Raw genomic sequence first — 24,807 nt, 5'->3', positions numbered from 1 at the left:
CCATCCTACTGAGAAAGAGGAGCTGATGTTTGGTGAGTTGGACCCGTCCTGCTCCACTCTCTACACAGGTGTTATTTTCCCAAGTGATGGGAAAATAACCGTCTCTCTGCACTGCCCCTTGCCCACACTCCAGAAAGAGTGGCTTGCAGACATATGGAGAGTAAGGAAGATAAAACGCTGAGAGCCTTGACCCAAACTGATGTTCATGTGCCGGTTTTCTGTTCTGACGAAATGAAAATCAGCGGTGAAACACACAGAGGGACATGAAATTTGGATAAAAGGGAAAACAACCCAGAGTGTTTCTCCTCCCAGTAATTCCTGCTCCCTGGGTATAAGGCTGCATTCCATGGCAACAGAATTCACACTTTGCTGAAATGAAAGCTCCTACCAGCTGGATCTGTTATTAAAGTGGAGCCCCAGGATTAGCATACTCCATGTGACAAAGTAACAAAGTGGTACCGGCTGCCCCACACACATGAACCAGCTGCACCTCTTGGGTCACTCCGCCTGATAGTCCTGACCACCTCTGGGTGGGTGAGCTTGGTGATTAGAGACTCCAAAAGTAGAGACAAGGATGTTTAAACCCCAGATTCAGTTCATACCTGGTTGTTTGATCTGGATTTGATTCTTCTCGGTTTTCGCAGCAATCAAATGGGCATAACAACACATCCCCATCATGGGCTGTGTATAGATCCAATGAAGCTCTTAATATACAAAGCACTTAGCACACAGCAAACAATCAATATATGTCTACTTTCTAGTGAATTCTCCTAGAGAACTACAGTTAACTTTTTAGGAATATATCTGTTGAATAAAATTTAACATTTGATGCTTTGTGAGAACATTTTATACTAGCTGGATACTAAATATAACTATGGAGTTGAGTGTGTGCGTGTGTGTGTGTGTGTGTGTGTGTGTGAGAGAGAGAGAGAGAGAGAGAAAGAGAAAGAGAGAGAGAGAGGAGCACAGGTGAAGTATAAATTTTGTAGCCAACCAGAGTCTGAGTTCTGCTTCTCCATCTACTGAGTAAATTTTGGATAGTCAGTCACTTCACCTCAGATCTGTTTTTTTCTTCTCCTACATCATAGTTGCAGAGGAAATTAAAACTAACTTGAATGTAAGGAATCTAACAACACTTAGACTAAAAAAAAAAAAAGAAGAAGAAGAAAAAAGAGAGAGGGAGGGAGAGAAACAGAAAACCAACCAAACAAATCTTGGCTAAATCCAAAACAGAATTTTAAAACAGAAAAAGGACAATAGTCCAAATATGTCCAAACAAAGTCTGGAGCTCAGTAGTAGTGTTGTACCAATGTGAATTTCTTAGCTTTCATATTTACACCATGGATATATGAGCTGGAGACACCGGGGGAGCTAGGGGAAAGGCATAAAGAATACTCTGTACCCTTCAAAATCATGGTAAATCAAATTAAAAATTTTAAGCCCAAAGACCTGGAATAGATTAGAGACAGAACAACTTGGTACAGTGTGGGGCCTTGGACTAGATCCTTGGTCAAGGGAAAAGAACAACTTTGGGGGACTGGCTCAGCCCAGTGGAGGTGGCTCAGCAGGTAGAGTGCTTATCCTACAATGCTTCAGGCCTTGGGTTTGATCCTTGGTACCACATGGGAGCACCATGGACAGCACCAAGGGGAGTCCATGAATGGTGGTGCAGTGCATAGGTATTTCTCTGACTTTCAGAGAAATATGCATAATAAAAATTGAAACAGAAGGCAGCTCAACGGAGCTGTGTGTGTGTGTGCAAGGCTCTAGGTTCATCACCCAACACAATAAAAAAGGAGAACAAGAGGAGCTGAGTGGTGGTGCACTCAGTTAAGTGCATATGTTATCATGCACAAGGACCCAGGTTCAAGTTTCCAGTCTCCACTTGTGGGGGGAATCTTCTTTTAAAAAAATTATTGGGAGTCGGGCTGTAGTGCAGCGGGTTAAGCGCAGGTGGCGCTAAGCTCAAGGACCGGCGTCAGGATCCCGGTTCGAGCCCCCGGCTCCCCACCTGCAGGCAGGTCCCTTCACAGGCGGTGAAGCAGGCCTGCAGGTGTCTGTCTTTCTCTCCCCCTCTCTGTCTTCCCCTCCTCTCTCCATTTCTCTCTGTCCTATCCAACAACAACAACATCAATAATAACTACAACAATAAAAAACAACAAGGGCAACAAAAGGGAATAAAAAAATAAAAAATATATATTTATTTTTACATTACAGAATTAGATGTTGACAGGGGCTCGAATCCACACTGTTTCCACCACCAGAGTTCTGAATCTTCAGTCTCCCCACTGCAATCCGCCACAGTTCCCTTAAGGTTGTAGGCATGGGCCAACCATGATCTCTACAACTATCTGTCCACATTTATACATAGTTGCCCCTTTCTTTTCTGATTCAATCTTTTTTCCCCTCCAAGCCACTCATGACATCATAGCTATCATATGTCCCTCTCCTTTTCCTTCTCTCTCTCTGGGTGCTGATGGAGTTGAAGTTCAGAGTCCTCTTATCTTCATCCTATCATTTCTTCCCCACTAGGAGTATGGATCAAAGTTGTTTATGGGGAGCAGAACGTAGGAGTTCTGACTTCTGTAGCTGCTTCTCCACTGAGAATGGGCGTTGACAGGTTGATCCATACCCCTAGCCTGTTTCTATCTCTCCCTAGTGGTCTGGAGATGCTAGGGTCCTAGACACATTGGTAAGGTTGTCAGCCCAGAGAAGTAGGTCTGGAGTCATGGTAGCTAGCATCTGTAGCTTGATGTTTGAAAGGTGGCATGACCTAAGTTGAGACAAGATGGTTAATGAACAGGCACAAAAAAGTAGGATTAGAACAGATGAGATTAGGGATTTTAGGGTAGAAGAAAGCTAGGGAAATCATTTTAGGCATGTTCCTGGGGCACACAACTATGGTAGTTTTGCTTGAGTTTGGTAACTAGCTTGAGGTTGGATAAGAATATTGTCTGAGAGAATGGTGTCAGAGTAGAGAAAAGGGCTAGAAAGTTGGATTAGGGCAGGGAATAGCTCCTGTTCTTGAAAAAAAAATTTTTTTGTGGCTAAAATCTACCTGCTCCAGGGTCCATATATGTATGTTTAGCACCAGAGCCTGTGTAACCTCTAAGTTCCTGTTGGTCTGAGCTTATGGTCACATCTGAGGAACACCGCAGGCTGCACTCATTTCAGGACCAGTCTTTTTCAAGGGACAAGGCAGGATACCTCCCAACCTCCCTTCGGAGACTGGGGCTATCCTGACTGTCATTGTTTTATGATGAGGATAAGGTCCTGGAAGGGCTCACAAGATGTTATTCCTTATGAAGTGACCAGTGGTAGTGGAAAGAGAGGGACCCTTTAGAGGTCTAGGCCCAATATATGTGTATGGGCCCTAAGTAGGCCCCCAGATGATGAGGTAGTGTGATATTGACCAAATGGGCCATTAAGTCTCCTGCCTTATCCAACTTTTGTAGTCCTCTCCTTGTCTGGTGATCTTAGATTTTCTCTCAGCTGTTTAGGCATTGAGTATCATTTGTTGAGCCCAGCCAGAGTTAGGTTTCTGGGATCTGTCTTCTTTAGGCTGCCCAGCTAGGAATCTTCATGAGTGGTGTAACAGTACTGCAGGTGTCTCACTTTCTCTCTCCATCTATATCTCTCCCTCCCCTTTCAATGTCCTTCAGAATGAAGAAGGGTGGTTGTCGGGGACTAGGGCAAGGAGCATGGGAGCAATTGCCTCATTATGTAATATTGATGTAGTATAGATTACAATTATATGTTACAATCACTGAGTTTTATTTCGGAATGATGCATGTTGTGTAACTTGATGGAGGTAGTTGCAAAACATTGTGAAAACCTATTAAATACCACCAAGTTGTTCACTTTAAGATGGCTAATTTTGTATTATGTGAGTTTCAAAAATACATAAAAAGAAAATATCATTATTCTTAGGAACCAGAAGCTGTAAAATAATTAGTGGTGAAGGGACGTGACTTACTCTCAGATGATTCAGCAAAATAACAACAGTGATATAGATGGAAAATGCAGAGAAGAGAGAGAAGGATAAAGCATGTGTGGCATCGAGTTAACAATCAGTGAGTCTATGTGAATGGTAGACAGGAATTAATTTTACTATTCTCACCTAGGTTCAAATTTTTTTTCTAATGGAGCCAAGTGGTGGCACATCTGGTTAAGCATACACATTACAATGCACAAGGACCCAGGTTCAAGTCCCTAGTCCCCACCTGTAGGGAGAAAACTTCAGGAGTGGTGAAACAGTGCTGCAGGCCTCTCTCTCTCTCTTTCTCTCTCTCTCTCTCCCTCTCTATCTCCCCCTCCCCTCTCAATTTCTGCCTGCCTCTATCCAATAATAAATCAGTAAATGATTTTTTTCTAATTAAAAAACAAAAACCACGGGAGTTGGGCTGTAGCACAGCAGGTTAAGTGCACATGGCGCGAAGTGCAAGGACCGGCGGAAGGATCCCGGTTCAAGCCCCCAGCTCCTCACCTGCAGGGGAGTCGATTCACAAGCGGTGAAGCAGGTCTGCAGGTGTCTATCTTTCTCTCCCCCTCTGTCTTCCCCTTCTCTCTCCATTTATCTCTGTCCTGTCCAACAGTGATGACGTCAAATAACAACAATAATTACTACAACAATAAAAACAACAAGAGCAACAAAAAGGAAATAAGGAAATAAATAAAATATTAAAAAAGTAAAAAAAAAACACTAAAATTTAACTTAAAAGATCTTGTAGGGTAAGGGTAGATAGCATCATGGTTATGCAGAGAGACACTTGTGCCTGAGGCTCCAAAGATTTTGTGCTTGCTACAAAGGAAATAGAAAGCTCATTCAATGAATGGTATTATTACTATATAGGCACATACTATTAGAATTTTATCTTAGAAATTCTTTTTTATACTCAGGAATGTGTTTCACTCATGAGTCTCTGAGTGAGAGTCTAAGTGTATGGGGTGGGTAGTTAGAGTTGGGAGTGACTTGGGAAGGCCCACCATGGCATCTCACTTTGGGTAACAGCGGGCTTCATGCCCCACATCCAGCTCCCATCAGGACACCTGCATGCAGGATATATATATATATATATATCTGGAGAACTACAGGCTAAACACAACAATCAGTTAAGACTGGAGCAAGTACTATTGGAGATACAACCGACAGGAAGATACAAGGGTCTCAATTTGAGTGTTGGTGGGGGTGGCTCCTGAGGGCTGTGCTACCCCAATACCTTTTGCACCCCCTGATAAATGGAGAAACAGCCACTTGGGAGCACTGATGGCAGCTGAGGCCCAGACTACAATCCACAGGGCTCTGGACTTTTGACTAGAACAATGTCTGATCAGCCACCGCTGGCCCTAGGTAAGCAGGGGTGAGGGATTGGGTGTTGGGTATCACATCCTGTCACTGCTGCTTATTGATGCTGGCTCCTGTTGAGCCCTATCAACACCTGAATTGCCAAGTCCCTGGCGTTAACAATAGCAATCAGGTTAGGAGGGCATAATTGGATAATTCAATTGCTTTCCAGGGAGAACTTCTGTTTAATTAAAGAGGACTGGAGGCAGAGCTAGGAGACTGGGGGAGACCAACCTGATTGTCCAGAGAGACTGCAGCAATCTGATGCAGTGAAGGGCATACCCAACCTATGCCCACAGGTGTTGGCAAGGGCAGCTATGGGCAAGGGGGATTGTTGAGAGCACCATGGCTTGGAAGCAGGCCAGGTGATGGCAAATCAGAAGGGGATTGACTAGCCTAGGTTTTGAATAAATTTTATTTAATAAGCATCATAGTGAATAAGCATTATAGGTTTCTAGCTGTTTGGCCTCAAGCATTTACTTACTTAAGCTCTCCTGAGTTTCCTGGTCAAGATCACAAAGTGAGAAATGTACCTGTTGGGTAAAGTGAGAGGATCTTTTCTAATATTAGATGTTATTATTATTATCATTTGCCTCCAGGGTTATTGCTGGGGCTCAGTGCCTGTACTACAAATCCATTGTTCCTAGAGGCCATCTTCTTCCCAGTTGTTGCTATTATTGTTGTTGCTGTTGCTGCTGTTGTTGGATAGGACAGAGAGAAATTGAGAGGGGGAGGGGCAGACAGAGAGGGCAAAGAAAGATAGACACCTGCAGACCTGCTTCACCACGTATGAAGCAACCCCCTCTGCAGGTGGGTAGCGGGGGGGGGGGCTCAAGCCGGGGTCCCTATGCGGTCCTTGCACTTTGCACTATGTGCACTTAACCCAGTGCACTACTGCCCAGCCCCCCATTTGATGCTTTTAAAAATGTGTTTATGTTGAGTGAAATAAGTCAGAAACAGAAGGATGAATATGGGATGATCTCACTCTCAGGCCGAAGTTGAAAAACAAGATTAGAAAAGAAAACACAAGTCGAACCTGAAATGGAATTGGAGTATTGCACCAAAGTAAAAGACTCTGGGGTGGGTGGGTGGGTGGGTGGGGAGAATACAGGTCCATGAAAGATGATGAATGACATAGTGGGGGTTGTATTGTTAAATGGGAATCTGGGGAATGTTATGCATGTACAAACTATTGTATTTACTGTTGAATGTAAAACATTAATTCCCCAATAAAGAAATAAATTATTTAAAAAATGTGTTTATATTAGTCAATTACCAAATATGGCCGTGGAGAGAGAGAGAGAGAGTTTTCAGTTTGTGGCAGGGGATGATTATCTGTTATATGGGATGTGCAGTATTTAAGTTGTGCTCAACCAGCTGTGGAGTGAGGCTACCATTAGTGTTGCCTCCCAGGTCGTGTGAGGTTTTACTGAACTCATGAATGGAAACCCCCAAAACAGACCCAGGTGCATGCCCAGGGCCCAATAAGTGTCAGTTAGATGTTTTTACGTCGGTCCTTGGGCTTTGTGCCATTTGTACTTAACCTGATGCACTACCGCCCGACTCCCTTAATGTTTTTAAAATAAGATTAAAACCTTTTGTTCCTGGAGCAGAAGATTTCTTCTAAGTTCCTGATGCAAATACATTTATTACTGAAATGTAAACTTAAGAAACCTCTTCCCTTGGGTGAAGCTGGGGGCAGTGTATCTGGTTGACCACACACATCACAGGTCCAAGCCCCTGGTCCCCACCTGCTTCATAAGGGGGAGAAGCTTCATAAGCAGTGAAGCAGTGCTGCAGGTCTCTCTCTTTTTCTCCCTTTCCCTCCCTTCCTATCTCCCTTTCCCTTCTTTCTTTCTCTATTTCTCTCTGTCTCTATCCAAAATAAATAAATAAATAAATACATAAAATATTTTTTTAAAAGAACCCCCCTGTGGTCTGGGAGTTGGCATAGTGGATAAAGCATTGGACTCTCAAGCATGATGTCCTGAGTTCAATACCCAGAAGCACATGTACTAGAGTGATGTCTGGTTCTTTCTCTCTCTCTCTCTTCTATCTTTCTAATAAACAAAATCTTTAAAAAAAAATAAAAATAAAAAAGAAACCCCTTTCCAAGACAGATTTAGATATCTCTGCCCCTACTTCTAAGCAGACTAAGACATAATTGAGAGTTGTTTATGATGAACTAGAGGTAAATATTCCAGTAATAATGTTATCACTATCATTCAATGAGTATTTGCCGAGCAGCTGCCACAAGGGAAAGGAGAAGTCTCTGATTGGCACTAATGAGCAAGTGGACAGAGTTCCCGGTCTCCAGCATTTTCAGTGGGGGCAATGTATTGCTCTGCCTTCAAGATTGTAGATAGGAGACACTGAGTAGTAGGTGATAAGTAAATATGCCACAAGGGCAAGAAACAGGTGAAAAGATTAAGTAAGTGATTTTTGTTCCTACCTGGACAGGTAATAATAATAATGATAAATAAATAAACAAAAGGCTGCTCTCCACTCTTTTCCCTGATTTCTTAAGGGCTTCTCCCCCACACCCCCCAATCTTCTTCAGAGAACAGAGCTGGTGTTCCCACAGTGACCAGGCCATCGGTCTGCAGCCCTGGCTTCAGGGTTAATATTTTTAATTGGCACTTTCTCAGGTTGGGGCCAGAGTGTTCCCCAGCTGGAGTTCCTGGGGAGCCTGCCCCCACTGGCTTTTTGCACTGCCCTCCCATGAATGATGTCCTTTCAGCTCCCTTATTGAAGTGAGCCTTTCATTCTGTCTGTGTCATCTCTCTGCTGCCATCTTATTAGGGGAAGCTCAGCCCCCCTTCTCCCCCAATTCCCATGGTCACACATTGTCCTCTGCTTCCAGAAACCATCAGGGCATTTAAGTGCAAAATAAAACTGTAAAGGGGACTTATCGCTAGCTTTTCTGGCTGGAGTGAGAAGGGCTAGCTCTTTCTGAGCTGCCCAGCACAGGAGTCTGGAGCATCAGGAAAGCAATGATGATAGTGCCTAAACAAGTGAGCAGCAGAGACACTGGCTTGGTGCCCTCCAGAAAGGACAATATGGGGGAAGAATCCAAGCTCCAGAGAACTTAGATAAAGGATGAGACAATGCTGTAAAAAGTGCAGAAATAAAGAGTAAGTGCAGCTATGAGAAATATTTTTAAGAATCATTAATATTAATAACACTGTTCCAAATAGAATAATGAGCAGGACTCTAATTAATCATTTTTTAATGGCAGCTTTACTCCCATTTTCATACTGCATTTTTAATCAACAAGTCTCCCAGGGGCTTCCCACCACAGGAATATTAACTGGAAGTAGCTCTTCGTCTACCCCCCTCCCCAAAGAAACCTCTCCACTCAACAATCTGGTGATTGTGCCCAGGTCCGAAAATCCACAAAGCTGCTACAGAGGCCTGGTAATTGCAGAGATGGTGGCCACAAATTTATTCAACAGACCTTTTTGAAGTAGCTACTATGCACCCAACGCTTTGCTGGGCTTTGAGGATGCAATAGTGGGCCAAGCACTGATAGCCAATCCCATCACACAAAACAGGCACACAAGCAATACCAACCCCCATGGAAGTCCACCAGGAAGAAGGCTACCAACTTAACCAAGAGTATCAGGGAGGCTTCCCGGAGCAAGTGGATTGAAGCTGTTCCCTCAAGTATAGGAAGGGGGCTGGCGAAATAGCTCACTTGGATAGTGCCCTGTTTTACCATGTGCATGACCCAGGTTCCAGCCCAGCCCCCACCGCATTGAAGGAAACGTCTCTGCTGTGGCCTCTTTTACACTCCCTCTGCCTTGCTCACTCTCTGTGTCCATCAAAATAAATAAATAAATACAAGTAAAGTTTAGACAGGATTCCATCAAAGGTAGAGGGGGCACCCAGGGGAGGCAGGAGGAGAGAATTGGTAAGTGTGAGAATACGTGCCTGACAGCAGTAGAGATGAAGACACCTATGTTTAAAGCAGCACAATTCAAAACCACCTAAAAGTGGAAGTAATCCAGCTGTTCATCAATGTAGCACAGCTACCCAATGTGCTAAAAGTGTACAATAGAATATTATTCAGCCACGAAGAGAAATAAAGTCCTATTACATGCTACATCATGAGTGAACCTTCAAATTTTCATGCCTGGTTTAAGAAGACACAAAAGACCACACATTGTATAATACCATGCATATGAAGTGTCCAGAATAGACAAATCCACAGAGACAAAGCAGATGGTGGTTGCCAGGGGCTAAAGGATCGGGGTAGGGAATGCTTGCTAATTGGATACAAGTTTTACCAAAGGGGTGAGGAAAAAAATCTCTGGGAACTAGACAGAGGTGGTAGTGGCCCACCATTGTGAATGTGCTAAATGTCACTAAACGGTTCATTTGAAACTGGCTAATTTATGTTATGTGAATTTGACTAAAAAAAAAGTGAGAAAAGAAAAAAGAGCATGGAAAAGCTAGTCAGAAAATAACTACAGAGTAGACACACAGACACTCTATGTGGTCTCCTTCTGGGGTGTCCGCGGACACTCCCAGTCACCTGCCTCTGCAGACTTAAACATGATCCCTTGCCATCCCTTGTAAGAGAAATTTCTCTAAATTCCTCTAAACCTGCACTGATACTGGTCAAATCCTCAGATTTGCAATGGATTTTCCAAAAAAATGTTAGGACTATCTAGTTACCTGGTTGGTAAGATTCCAATGTCATGTACAGAAAAGTACTTAAAGGAGCCGTGCATAGATGAAGGCCCAGACATTTTGCATAGTGACAGTAATGAGAAGGCTGAGGAGTGAGTAGGCACCTGAACCACCTCTGCCTATTCATCTCACCTCCCAGCAGCCCTTTCATCAGGCACTTTTTTTCCCTTTAATTGCTACCAGGGTTATCACTGGGGTTCAGTGCAGGCACTACGAATCCACTGCTCCTGGGGGGAGTTTTTTTTTTCTATTTTATTGGATAGGACAGAGAGAAACTTAGAGGGGAGAGGGAGAGAAAAAGAGAGACAGACACCTGCAGATCTGCTTCACAGCTCGTGAAGCAGCCTCCCTGCATGTGGGGAGTGGGAGCTTGAACCCGGGTCCTTGAACATGGTAATGTGTGTTAACGAGGTGCTCCATCTCCTAGCCCTACAGACACAATTATTACCCCCAACTTATAGACAAGGAGACTATGGCTCAGGAAAGTAAAGTCATTTGCCTCAAATCACACAGATCCTGACTCTTACCTCATAACCATTATGGTCTATTGTTCCCTAAATAATAAACTATTACAAAAAAAAAAAAAAAAAAACACCTGACCTCACTGTGTTCCTTTTGCCATATCCATGTGATGCTTTCTCTCTGTTTTGAAGGTGCAGACAGGTATTCTTCCTTTATGTTCTCTTTCTTTCTCTTTTTTCTTTCCTCCTTCTTTTCTCTCTTTCTTTCTTTCTTCTTAAATTACCATTGCAGTGGGGGCTCCTGTTCTCAGGGCTGAGAGTTTATATGACCCTTTTGTAAGTTCTCCTGTAGTGATGTGTTAAGCCCAAACTGCTAACAGTCTGGTTCCCTCCCATGCCTGGAGGGGAAATGTTGACTGCACTGGAAGCTGACCTGGGGGCAATATAGAGTTGGATACAACCAACTTTACCACTTTATCAATGACCAGAGAGGGGCCATTTGAAAATGTAAACTTAGGGTAGTGGACGCTGTAGCTTGGGCATCGATTGGCCATCAAGAGCATTATGTGTCCCCAGCAAAGCATGTTCTCAACCCAGACAGGCCAGTAGCAGGGATGCTCAGTGTACTTTGCCAGCAGGCACAGACTCTTCTTCAAAGGCACCCTCTCAGGGTTATGGGTCTGCTGTAAAGGCACTGCTCTGGGGAGCTCACTTTCTACAAAGACTGGAGGCAGCTGCCTTCATGGAGCACTTGTGGCAAATGCATAGAAACTACCAAGACTCAGAGCACCAAAGGCATGGAAATGTAGTCCCCCAACACCACAGCAGGTACCAGGGCCAAAACAGGCAAACACTACAATCAATAAAGGAAAGATGTTTTTCTGTGTGTCAAAGACTTGGTTCATTTTACCAGGCGACTTCCCTCTTTGAATGGGCCCTTTTAATAGTAGGTCTTTTTGCAGACATTGGAAGGGTACTCCATGGGTTTCAGGCCTCACATTGATTTGAAATATAAATGCTAAAAAAGTGGAGGGCGAGGTGACATTTTTATTGACTTGATTGCAAAGGAAGCCAGGGAATCACAGGCAGGAGGCTGAAGAGAGAGCACAAAGCTGACACGAGTTTGAGTTCCATAGCAACAGTCTGGTCCAAAGACCACCATCATAACGCATGAGATGAGAAGAACCAAGGAGGATTCTAGAACATACTCAAATGCTATTTGGTAGGAAAGGGTGTTGTTTGACAACACTCAGGAGAGGAAGGCCCTGGTGCTACTGCCTACACAGAGGGTTCACTCACAGGAGGGAATGCAGAGACTTCCCCCAGCCACTGAGGCTCAGCCAGGCTCTAGAGGGCCTGAGGACTTGACCCCAGAACATTGGCTACTAAACAGCCACTAACTGCTCAGACAAGGAGCTCAGCAATCAGACATCCTTTGTGAAAGGAGGAGCTGGGGGTGGGGGGCAGCTCCCCCAGGCAGCAGCAGCCTGCTAGTTGGCCTCCTAGTTCTATATTCCCTTTGAGCTTTATCGCTCAGAATTGAGGACTGAGAAAGCCAGAAGCAGTGATGGCCCAGAATCAAGGGGGGCTGAGGAGGAGGCAGGCAGAGAACACAGAAGAATCCCATTAAGGCACAAAGCTAATCAATACTCACAACAACAGGGAAGGTTTAAAAGCCTCTCCACATAGCTTGTTCCCCCAGCAAAGGGGAAGAAGTAGCAGAAGAGCTGTTTGGGTCCTTCCCTAGGCAGAAGCAGCATTTCCAGCAAGGAGAAGAGGATGGGGGTGGGAAGTCACTGTCCAGTTAAGATCTGACTCAGTAGGAAGGACAGGAACCCCTCTCTGCTTTATCCTGTGGCGTCAGGTTCTACATAGTCAGTTAATTTAGCTATGTGGGAAATATACAAAAACGTACTCCATTTATGCTTCTGAAGAGAGAGAGACAGAGAGAGAGAAACAGAGACACCGAGAATCTGAGCAAGGCAAACTTTATTTACTTATTTTTAGTCTATTTTGAATTCATACAGTTTTTTATTAACAAAGTGACGTCAATTTCATGACCAGTGTTAACACTAGGACTTTGTATGAATCTATTTTTTTTATTAATAGTTTGTTACACATTTGTAAGTTCAATACCACACCCACCACCAAAGTTCTGTATCCCTTCCCTCCACCTCCCAAAGAGAACCCCCATAGTTCTCATAAGTCTTACAAGTAGTTTGCTTGCATCTGAAGTTTTATTTGGATTTTTTTTTTTTTTTTTGGCAAGTTCAGGTAAATCAGATCTCTAGATTCCACATAGAAGTGAAACCATCTGGTAGTTGTCTTTCATCTCTTATTTTGGTACCTGCAGTACCACCGGTTTTGTCCCAAAGGACACAGTATTATCTATTTTGATTGCAGACATGGAATGGATGGGACATGGAATATATGTCCCATGGCTTCTTTAGTCAGTCATCTGATGAAGGGAATTTAGGCTGTTTCCACTCTGGCTATTTTGAATAATGCAGCTATGAATGCAGAGGTGCATATGTCCCTTCAAATTAGTGCTTCAGTGTCCACTGGATAAATGCCCAACAGTGGTATTGCTGGGTCATAAGGTAATTCCATTTCGTTAGTTTAAGGACTCTCCATACAGTCTTCCAAAGGGGCTGCACCAGTTTACATTCCCACCAGCAGTGTAGCAGAGGCCTTTTTCTCCACAACATCTCCAACCCCTGTCATTTCCTGATTTGTTGATGGAAGCCATTCTCTCAGGTATGAGATGGTATTTCAGTGTAGTTTTAATTTGCATTTCTCCAATGATAAGTGGGGCATTTCTTCATGTGTCTGTGGGCCATGTGTATTTCTTTAGAAAACTGTCTGTTTAGTTCTTTGGCCCACTTTAATTTTTTATTAATTATTTTATTTTATTTTATTTTTTTGCCTCCAGGGTTATTGCTGGGACTCGGTGCCTGCACTACAAATCCACTGTTCCTGGAGGCTGTTTTTTACCTTTTGTTTGCCCTTGTTGTTTTTTTATTGTTGTTGTCATTGCTATCATTGTTGCTGGGTAGGACAGAGAGAAATGGAGAGAGGAGGGGAAGACAGAGGGGGAGAGAAAATAGACACCTGCAGACCTGCTTCACCGCTTGTGAAGCAACCCCCTGCAGGTGGGGAGCTGGGGGCTCCTACCGGGATCCTTGTAGCAGTCCTTGCTCTTCGTGCCAGGTATGCTTAACCGGCTGTGCTACCGCCCAACCCCCTCGCCCACTTTTTTACTGGGTTACTTTTGATTCTTTTGTAGATTTGTACCAATTTTGTATAGTTGTTCAACACTAGTTGCTTGTCTGATATATAATGTGCAAGTATCTTCTCCCATTTACTGGGTGCTAGGCAAATGACTTCAGCAGAAGGGTACATAGCTCTAGGCCAGCAAGCACATCTGAGGACAGTGGGAGGAGAGGGGCTAAGTCGAGCTGTCCCTTCTTCATTGGTGGAGAGAAGATGAGTGGCTCACAATTGAACCATACTTGGGTGAGCGTGGAGGGAGCAGAGGAATAAGGAAGTGGGGAAGGGGCTGGATGGGCTTGGTGAAGAGAAACAGGATATGGCAGTTAGAGATCATTGTAGGAAGCGACCCTTCAACTTATTAATAGTTGCCACTTCTGATGCTGCTGCCTGGTCTGAGCTGGAAAAGTGACTGACAAGGAGGCAACTAAGGAGGGGGTTCACCCAGGAGTGGATTCCCACAGTCAGTGAAGGACGATGGTGTCTCTGCCAACACTACCCAGCTCCTCCTCACCAAAAACCATCTGGGTCAAGGCTCCAGGAGAGTTCTGGGGGAGCAGAAGTTTACCTGGGGCCTTTCCCAGCTACCTTCCCTGTGAATTTGTCATGGAACTCCTTGAATGAATTACAAGACAACATTTATGATAGGTAAGCAGATTCCAACTGTCTTTAATTAAGTTGTGAGGTAGAAATTGTACAGAAATGAAATTAAAGTACAGAGGAAACATCAGAGAGAGAGTGTCCCAAGGGCCCAGGGAGATTCCAAAAGACCTCTCCATGCAAAGGTCCCCTTCTCCTTTTTAAGTTATTTTTATATAAGTGATTTAATAATGATTAACAAGATTGTAAGATAACAGAGGTATCAACAACGATAGAGAATGTTCCATCCTCCAAAGGGAGCATGGATGACATACTCTATGCTACACCTGAGGAAAATGAGTCCTGATATTGGGGCAGCTTGGAACGTTCCTACTCATGACCACAGAATGTGAGCTCAGATCTACAGGGATGCAGAGGTCACATAGGCTCCTAAGCTGAATATGGGCCCCAGATCACATCAAATCGATAAGGTTTACAGTCAACAATATTTGTACACCTTTCCCATATTTGGGAGCTACTCTCTTCCCTGATCCAGCTTTCTGGTCCTTTTTCCAGCCATGACATCATCTCCCCAGACAATAACTTGGACCCACCTGCATATCAGATTTCAGACTCAGGGAAAAAAAAAAAACAAACCAGTATAGCCACAGGCCCTTTGGAATATAACTAAAATATGCCTACTAGCTATCTACAAAATGGAGGTCCCTCCCCCCAACTCTTCATCTGCACTATTCCAGCCTTTAGGTTCATGATTAGTCAATAATTTGTTTGGCTTTATATGTTAACTCTCTCTCTCTCTCTCTTTTACTTTTTTTTTTTTTTGCCTTTTGTTGCCCTTGTTGTTTAACATTGTTGTGGTTATTGATGTTATCGTTGTTGGATAGGACAGAGAGAAATGGAGAGAGGAGGGAAAGACAGAGAGGGGGAGAGAAAGACAGACACCTGCAGACCTGCTTCACCACCTGTGAAGTGACTCCCCTGCAGGTGGGGAGCCGGGGGTCAAATGGGGATCCTTATGCCGGTCCTTGCGCTTTACACTACGTGTGCTTAACCTGCTGCTCCACCGCCTGACTCCCTGGCATGTTAACTCTTTTCAGCCACCAGGTTCCAGATGCTACCATGATGCCAACCGGAATTCCCTGGGCAGATAACCCCACCAATGTGTCCTGGAGCACTGCTTCCCCAGAGCCCCACCCCACTAGGGAAAGAGAGAGACAGGCTGGGAGTATGGATTGACCTGTAAATGCCCATGTTCAGCGGGGAAGCAATTACAGAAGCCAGACCTTCCACTTTCTTGACCCCATTATGACCTTGGGTCCATACTCCCATAGGGTTAAAGAATAGGAAAGCTATCAAAGGAGGTGGTAGAGTATGGAGTTCTGGTGGTGGGAATTGTGTGAAGTTGTAACCCCTCTTATCCTATGGTTTTGTCAGTGTTTCCTTTTTATAAGTAAAATAGAAGAGAAAAGAAGAGAAGAGAAAAGAGGGCAGGGGGTAGATAGCATGATGGTTATGCAAAGAGATTCTCATGCCTGAGGCTCCAAAGTCCCAGGTTCAATCCCCTGCACCACCATAAGCCAGAGCTGAGCAGTGCTCTGGTAAAAAAAAAAAAAAAAAAAAAAAGAAAGAAAGGAAAAAAGATAACAGAGTGGTCCGGGAGGTGGCGCTGTGAATAACACATTGGACTCTCAAGCATGAGGTCCTGAGTTCAATCCCTGGCAGCATATGTACCAGAGTGATGTCTGGTTCTTTCTCTCTCTCCTCCTATCTTTCTCATTAATAAATAAATAAAATCTAAAAAAAAAAAAAAGATAACAGAGGTATAATTCCATACAATTCCCATCACCAGAGTTTGTGTCCCATTCCCTCCATTGGAAACTTCCCTATTCTTTATCTCTCTGGGAGTATGGACTAAAATTCTTCATGGGGTGCAGAAGGTGGAAGGTCCGGCTTCTGTAATTGCTTCTCTGCTGGATGTGGATGGCTGGGGCTATGGTTCCTTTCTCTTATAAGCCATATATGTCACACCTGGGCCAGCTTCCAGTTGGCCTGCTGAAACTGCCAGGTGTGGTTACCTTATTGAAACCCCTCTCACTACTTACAGTGCAAAGTACCTTTCTTGTCTTCCATTGCTTCCTGTGCAATTTCCCTGACATAGGGGTCATGTGCAAATGTAGTGTATCAAAATTGTCCCTGTTTGCAGGATCTCATGTAGCCCTATGCTGTCCCCAACGTTAGAAAGCAAGTCAGATCTGTATCCCAGTCAGCACTTAGTCCAGACCTGTGCGTCCCCAAAGTTCTCCCAACTCTGTCATTTTAAATTTTGGCCAGTCATCATTGTTATCATCATTGTCGGAGCACCCTGAGGATGGGTGTAAGACTCCCCGTATACTAGTTCCTAGATGAAGAACTTGACGTGTATCATCTCACAGAACATTCCCTCCCTACTCACCTTTCCCCTCTTCCCCCCCACCCTCACCCCAGAGGTGAGTTCTGTTATTGTTTCTATTCTGCAATGGATCTCATACCAATAAGTCACAAGATCCTCCTTATTTGTGTGATTCCGTGGTTGTGATAAGCAGCCATTCAAGAAATCTCTTGCTCTCTTTATCACCAAGCAGGAGTAAGTGTGTGGGACCATGGGGGTTCCTCAAAAACTTAAACAGCTGGCCAGAATTATCACAGGGCCCAGAAATTCTCCTCCTGGTTAAATACCAGGATGAAACAAATCCATTTACAGACATTGTCATAGCAACTCTATTCACCAAAGTGCCACTGTCCACCAACATATCAATGAGTAAACAAATATGGTAGATTCAGAGATCCATACAATGGAATATTACTTTAGCCCCCAAAGAATTGCTGGTATATGCTACAGCATGCCTTGAAAATATGTTCAGGAAGAGAAGATACAAAGGAGGAACAGTGTATGTACTTGGAGGGCGGAGGAGGTAGCGTAGTGGTTATGCAAAAAGACTTTCATGCCTGAGGCTCTGAAATCCCAAATTCAACCCCTACCCCCACCCCTCATTATCACAAACAGAGTTGAACAGTTGTCTAGTTTAAAAAAGAAAAGAAAGAAAAGAAAAAAGTTTATGTACCTGTACTGAGATAACTAGAGCAGATGAAGTGCACAGACACGGGGTTGTTGGGATGGGGTGGGGAAGTCTGAGAGGGGAAGAGTGTGACTGCATTAAAAAAAAAAAAAAAAAAAAAACCAGAACACTGCTTAACTCTATGGTAGTGCTGGGGATTGACCGGGGAACCTCAGAGCCGCAGGCATGAAAGCTTTTTGCATAACCATTAAGTTGTTTTTCTCACCTCACTGCATAATTTAAAACAAAACAACAGCAACAAAAGAATAGGTGTGGTTTTTGTTGTTGAGGTCTCCCAGTAGAATTTAAAGTTTTAAATGAAAGGGTTGATGGAATGGGGGGGGGGGCTTTGATTTTACTTTTTTTTTTTTGTGCTCCCACCTCCTGAATGTGGCCCAGTGAGGATCATGGGGTCAGGCCAAGGGGAGGGTCTGAACCCAAAGCCCAGGAGGGCTGTGCACACAAGCCAGAGGAACACATCCAATTCCAAATAAAATGTGGGTCTTACAGAATTGGACCCCTTAGGCTCTCGAAGTAATGAAAATTTACAAGAGATTGATATATTCAAAGATAAAACTTTTTTTTTTCTTTTTCTTTTTGCAGGCTGAAGGGGAGGGATGTGATTGTGTGCTCAAAAGGAGAAAAGATGAGGGAAACAGCATTAGGTAAAGGTCACTACAATTACTGATTCTCAAGCCAGATAGTGCTTTGTTTTTTAAAGGATCTATAGCATACAAGTGGTGCTCAATTCCTCAGGACCATCCAGTATCAGGAACAAACGATCGGCTCAGGGATTCCTCGGGATAGTCTTTGTGGCCAGTGGTAAAGTCCACGGTGAATTGTATGTGATTAACAAACCCACAGGTGTTGAGGGTTAGGAGGGAAGCAGTCAAGAGCCTATTTCAAAGGGACAAGGAGATAATCTAGGTTGGAATTCTAACAGCGCGAGGAACTTTGTGGTGTATTACCCTCTGCCGAGTGGAGGGTCTACAAGAAATCTGGCATTTGGTAGAGTTGGTAGGATCAACATGATTTCCTCTTCATCCTCACTGAAAATTCCCCAGATCAAAGTATTCAATAGTATGCTGGTAATAGGTTTACCATCCACTCTCAGAGAAGGAAAAAAAAGAAATAAGTGATTAGTAGTGTTGGCCAATTTCCTTGATGTAAATATTCTTGCCATTGCTGAATTCATGCTGTAGATATAATGTGCTTAAATGTGGAGGTGGGAAGAAATTCTTGGGGAGGGGAGTCCCCCATCCCACCATAAGCTGGAGCTGAGCAGTGCTCTGGTAAAAAAAAAAAAAAAATCTTGGTGACCACAATTGTGCAGTAATTCCATCACACAGATGATATGGATATTAATAACCCCAAGAGCAAAAATGTGAAGAAATAATAAGGAAGGGATACATTTTGAGTATTTATTACCTTTTCAAGCTACTGAACATAAGTTTATATAACTTAAACACTGGGGTTGAGTGATGACATACCCAGTTGAGGCACACATTACCATGTATAAGGACCTGGGTTCAGACCCCCTCTCCCCAACTTCAGAGGGGACACTTTACAAGAGGTGAAGCAAGTCTGCAGGTGTTTCTCTCTCTCCTCTATCTCCCTTTGCCCTTTCAATTTCTCTCTGTGCTATCTAACAAAACAGGGAAAAAAAATTTATTTAATTTTTAAAATAATTTTATTTATTTTCCCTTTTGTTGCTCTTGTTGTTTTTACTGTTGTTGTAGTTATTATTGTTGTGGTTATTGATTTGTTGTTGTTGGGTAGGACAGAGAGAAATGGAGAGAGGATGGGAAGACAGAGAGGGGGAGAAAAAGACAGACACCTGCAGACCTGCTTCACCACCTGTGAAGCGACTCCCCTGCAGGTGGGGAGTGGGGAGCTTGAACTGGGATCCTTACGCTGATCCTTGTGCTTTGCGCCACTTGTGTTTAACCTGCTGTTATTTTTTAATTTTAAGATTTTTTTTTTTTAACCAGAGCACTGCTCAACTCTGGCTTGTGGTGTTTTGGGGATTGAACCTGGGACTTTGGACCTCAGGCATGAGAGTCTATTTACATAACCATTATGCTATCAACCCCCCACTGACAGGAAAAAATAATTTAAATGCTGATGATAAAAAGGATAACAACCAGCTTACTGGGGCCTGGGTGGTAGCATACCCAGTTAAGTGCACACATTACAATGCACAACAACCCTTGTTCAAGCCCCCCCACCTGTAGTCTCATAAGCCGTGAAACAAGAAGCCTCATAAGCCGTGAAACAAGAACTATAGGTATCTGCCTCCCCCATCTATCTATCTATCTATCTATCTATCTATCTATCTATCTATCTATCCCCCTTTCAATTTCTCTCTTTTCTATCAAGGGGGGAGAGAGAGAGGGAGAGAAAGTGAGAGATTGAATGAAGTAGCTTACTGAACTTCTGGACATTTGCTAAGTAACTCAGCTGAAGATGTACAGATGTTTGAACCAGCCCCAACTTGTCATTGATACCACCTTTATCCATTAATACCCTTCTCCTCCCTAAATAAAGATCTTTTTTTTAATTCTTTTTTTTAATTCTTGTACCATGAGAGCAAATCTTTCTTTCACAGGAAGAGCTCAAGTTCAAGGCTTACATGTAGCTCACATTCTAGGAAAAATGAAAAAAACAAACAAAAAAACAAAAAAACCCCACTAATTCAAAGGAGATTCTTTCACCAAAGTGAACTTGATTAATAAGGGCAACAAAAGTTGAATGCTGAGAGCAAGCAGGGCAGGTTGGAGTGATGGGGAGAGAAGAATCATAAAGATAACATGTTTGCAAGTTCCTTAGATGAAAGTTCTCTTTGAAGGCTATGGAGGTTGTTCAGCAGTGAAGGGCCTGCTTTGTGTGCATGAGACCTCAAGTTTGAGTCCCAGTACCAAGGGAGCAAAAAGACTATAGAACTCCATGGATGTGATGAGGCAAACGAGACCAGAGAGCCACGTGGATTTGGAAAGAGGAGAAACTTTATTAACATGAATGCACCACAGAAAGAGCTCGTGCTCTTAAAGAATTCTGGGCCATGAACAAAGGGAAGGTGCAGCTTCTATAGGGGGCTGCAGGGCTGAGCACAGAAAGCATTCTCCCAGACGCAGAGGCTGCAAGGTTAGGGGGTAGGATTTATACCCACTGCTCAGGGTCTGATTGCTTTAGTTACTATTATCTGTCCCTGCATAGCTGTGTCTGGGGAAAAGTTAGCCTCAGGACTTAGAACTTTCATGACCTGTCAGGATGAAATAGACCACTGGTGGTGGTGGTGGTGGTGGTGGTGGTGGTGGTGGTTGGTGGTGGGGTACCTTTTTCAAGGTCTCTTGTTATCTGGGGCTTCTCTTCTTCCTACAGTTTGATAAGTTTACTCTTTCTTTGCCTTAACATACATTTTTCCCTTTGCTTTTTCTATTTCAGCTGGCAAAGCACCCCCCATGTTAGGAATGCTGCATAACAGAGGATTCCACAGCCTGGTGGCTTGGACAGCACCACCCTATTATGCTATTACAGTGTGGGGCCTGACCATTCTCAGCTGGACAACACTTGTCCAGGACACCGCTCCAGCTTGAAGTTATACCATGGCTGCTATTGGCATCTCCCAGTGATTCACTCATGTGCCAGGAACCATCTCAGCTCCACTGGCATCTTACACATGGCAGCTTCAAAGGAATCAAATGTCTTACAGGATAATTCAGGGCTCCAGGACAAAAGGGAAGAAGGAGGGAGAAGGAAGGAAAATATGGTCCCTTTTTAATTTTTGTTTATTTTTGTGGAGTCAGGTTGGGACCTTACTTATGTGTGAGTTCATTGCTCCTGGACTGATTTTTTTTCATTCAGGGAGAGAGACAGAGAGGGAGAGACACTACATTATGGGAGCTTAGCCCAGTGCCATAATACTTTCAGAAAGAGCTCAGTCTTGCTAACACCGTGGCTTTTGCTCTTAAGACTAATTTTAGTCTTCTCCTCCTTTAAATATGCTGCTTCTTTAAATCTGCTGCTCCCAGTGGTAATTTTTCCTTTTTTTTTTTTTTTTAATTTTTATTTGACAGCACAGAGAAATTGAAGGAGGAGGGGTAGATAGAGAGGTAGAGAGATAGAGAGACACCTACAGCACAGTTTCATCACTCATGAAGCTTCCCCTCTGCTGGTGGGGACCAGGGGCTTGAACTCAGGTCCTTGCACATGTAATGTGAACACTCAATTAGGTGTGCCACCATCTGGCTCCTAATTTTAGCTTTCTGATCTCCAGAACATAGGGTAATTAATGTGTGTTGTCAGTGAAATACTATTCTGCTATTAAAAATGGTGAATTCGGGAGTTGGGCTGTAGTGCAGCGGGTTAAGCACACGTGGCGCAAAGTGCAAAGACCTGCTTAACGATCCCGGTTCGAGCCCCCGGATCCCCACCTGCCGGGGAGTTTCTTCACAAGCAGGTCTGCAGGTATCTATCTTTCTCTCCCCCTCTGTCTTCCCCTCCTCTCTCCATTTCTCTCTGTCCTATCTAATAATGACAATATCAATAACAATGACAGTAATAACTACAACAACAATAAAAAAACAACAAGGGCAACAAAAGGGAAAATAAATAAATAAATGTTAAAAAAATAATATAAAATGGTAAATTTGCCTTCTTCACCTCATCTTGGATGGAGTTTGAAGGAATCATGTTAAGTGAGGTAGGCCAGAAAGAGAAGGATGAATATGGGATGATCTCACTCATGAGCAGAAGTTGAAAAACAAAATCAGAAAAGACTCTGGGGGGGGGGGGGTGTTCAGGTCCTGGAACATGATGGCAGAGGACCTAGCAGGGATTGTATTCATATGTGGAAAACTGGTAAATGTTATGCATATCCAAACTGAAAATATTAATCCCCTAATCAAGAAAAAAAGAATAAAAATGGTGAATTCTCAAAAAGAAAAGAAAAGAACCGAAGGGTAAGCACAAAACAGAACGTGGACTGAGTTTGGTGTATTGCACAAAAGTAAAGGACTCTGGGGCAGGGTGGGGGGTTCAGGTCCTGGAATATAATGGTGGACCTAGGAAGGGGGTTAGAGTGTTATATAAAAACTGAAAAATGTTATGTATGTACCAACTACTCTATTTTACTATCGACTATAAACCATTAACTCCCCCAAGAAAGAAAACAAATAAGTAAATCAATGTGTGTTGTTTTAAACCAATAAATGTGGTACCTTTTGTTACAACAATAGGAAACTAAGACACTCATCCAGAATAAATGTCGAGTAGGAGCTGGTTTTCTGCTCATTCCAGAATTATCCACTGGGCTCATGCTGCTACTTATCTCTGCTTTTTCTGCTCACCACCTCCAAACCCCAGCCCTCCATTAGTTTCAGAATAAAACACAGACCTTTCACCTGGTTCTTGGCAGCTTCTAGCCGTACCTCATATGAGGGAGACAACTCCAGTTGCCTCTCACCCTAACTTTCCCTCTCCTCTCCACGTGCCCTGATTTCACTATTGTCCAAGGTCACATCTTTGTCCCACCTGAACTGGGAGTCTGATACCCCTCAAGCAACTCACGTCTCAGCCCAGGTAGAGTTTTTCCTCTCCATCCAGCCCTCACTTACCAGAATGCTAGTGCCTCTAAGGTCACAGCACCCATGTTCATGTCTGCCTCCGTCACAGCTCATAATTTAGAGGCTGTGTTCAGTAAGCCTCTGCAGGGTTGCACTGTAAGGAAGGAGATGGGGACATTAGCATCCACAGCCACGGTTGGTTCTTATTCCAGGGAAGGAACAGAGCCAGGAAGCTGGAGTAAGGCCACTGCCAGCACTGAGAGATATGAATACTTTATAATGTAGATTTTACACAAATCAGCGTATTCCCCATCTAAAGGAAGGAGATGGAGCTCATTTGTCAAGGGAAGTGAGATCTACTAAAGTGCTGGATGAGAATTTCGAGAAGGGTCTAGGGAGCTCTAGATATGATATTTCCATGCTGAAATTAGCCAAATACCTGAGCAAACAAAAAAGAGGGGAGCCAGCTGTCTGGGGGGGATGGTTCCAGCTATCCCAGGGGGCCCAGCCCTGCTCAGGCACCTACTGCAGGAGGTGAGTTAGAAACAGGGGCAGGGCTTGTGGCCTCTACTGGAGGTGATGTGACAGGTAGGAGGGGAATGCTGACAGAGTTGTCTGTTATCTTAGTTGTTAATTAATTTTTCGGGGGTGGGGGGCTGGAGGCAGAATCTTTCACAAGTGTTATTTCACTACCCCTAGGCAGACTTTTTCATCCAGAGAGAGAACACAGCACTGGAGTCAATACACCTCCCATGCCGGGCTCAAGCATGGATCAAGTACTTGGCAAGGCATACACTCTCCCCAGTAAGCTATCTCTCCCTACTCTGTCTGGTAGGTACAGGGTTGGTGAGAAGCTTAGAATGATCAACATGAGAAGATGGTAGACAAAAGAGTTTGTCAAGTAATGCCAGTGGGCAGAATGCAAAGGGTCAAGGGTTAGTGTAGGATAGAGTTGTGGGGCTAATCAAATGGACTAGCCCTTTCAGGGGCTTGGTGATTAAAGAACTCACAGGGCATGGGCAGGGTGGGCAGTGGGGAGAACATACTTCCTGCATGGGTGATAGGCAAAGGACAGGAAACTCAAGCACTTTGCTTATACACTGGAAGCCAGGTTATACAATCCCTGCCTTCCTGGCTCTGTTTTTGAGGAGCTCATGGGGAAGGATCTGGAAGGGAGGTCTATCCTTCATGTTGGAGCAGGACATTCTCTGATGAGTTATTCTTCAGCCTTGGCACCTAGAACAGCCATATCTGTGGATGGTGGGGAAGTGCTTTAGCCTCTCTCTCTCTCTCTCTCCCCCCCTCCCTTCCTCCCTCCTTCCCTCCCTCCCTCCCCTTAACCTTCTCCCTCTCTCACTAAAAAGACATGGAATGAGAATTGGTTCAGGAGATGGCTCAGCATTATTGTGCATGTGTGAAGTTTTGGGTTTACTCCCTAGTACTGTGTTAAATAAATAAACAAAGAAATAAAATGCTTGGGAGTCAGGCGGTAGCGCAGCGGGTTAAGTGCAGGTGGAACCAAATGCAAGGACCAGCATAAGGATCCCAGTTCGAGCCCCCGGCTCCCCACCTGCAGGGAAGTCGCTTCACAGGTGGTGAAGCAGGTCTGCAGGTGTCTATCTTTCTCTCCCCCTCTCTGTCTTCCCATCCTCTCTCCATTTCTCTCTGTCCTATCCAACAACAACAACAACAATAATAACTACAACAGTAAAAAAAAAAAAAAACAAGGGAAACAAAAGGGAATAAATAAATATATATATATTTTTCTTCCTCCAGGG

This window comes from Erinaceus europaeus, chromosome 10, assembly GCF_950295315.1.
Source record: "Erinaceus europaeus chromosome 10, mEriEur2.1, whole genome shotgun sequence".
NCBI classification, from domain to species: Eukaryota; Metazoa; Chordata; class Mammalia; order Eulipotyphla; family Erinaceidae; genus Erinaceus; species Erinaceus europaeus.
This window is presented reverse-complemented; position numbering follows the sequence as displayed.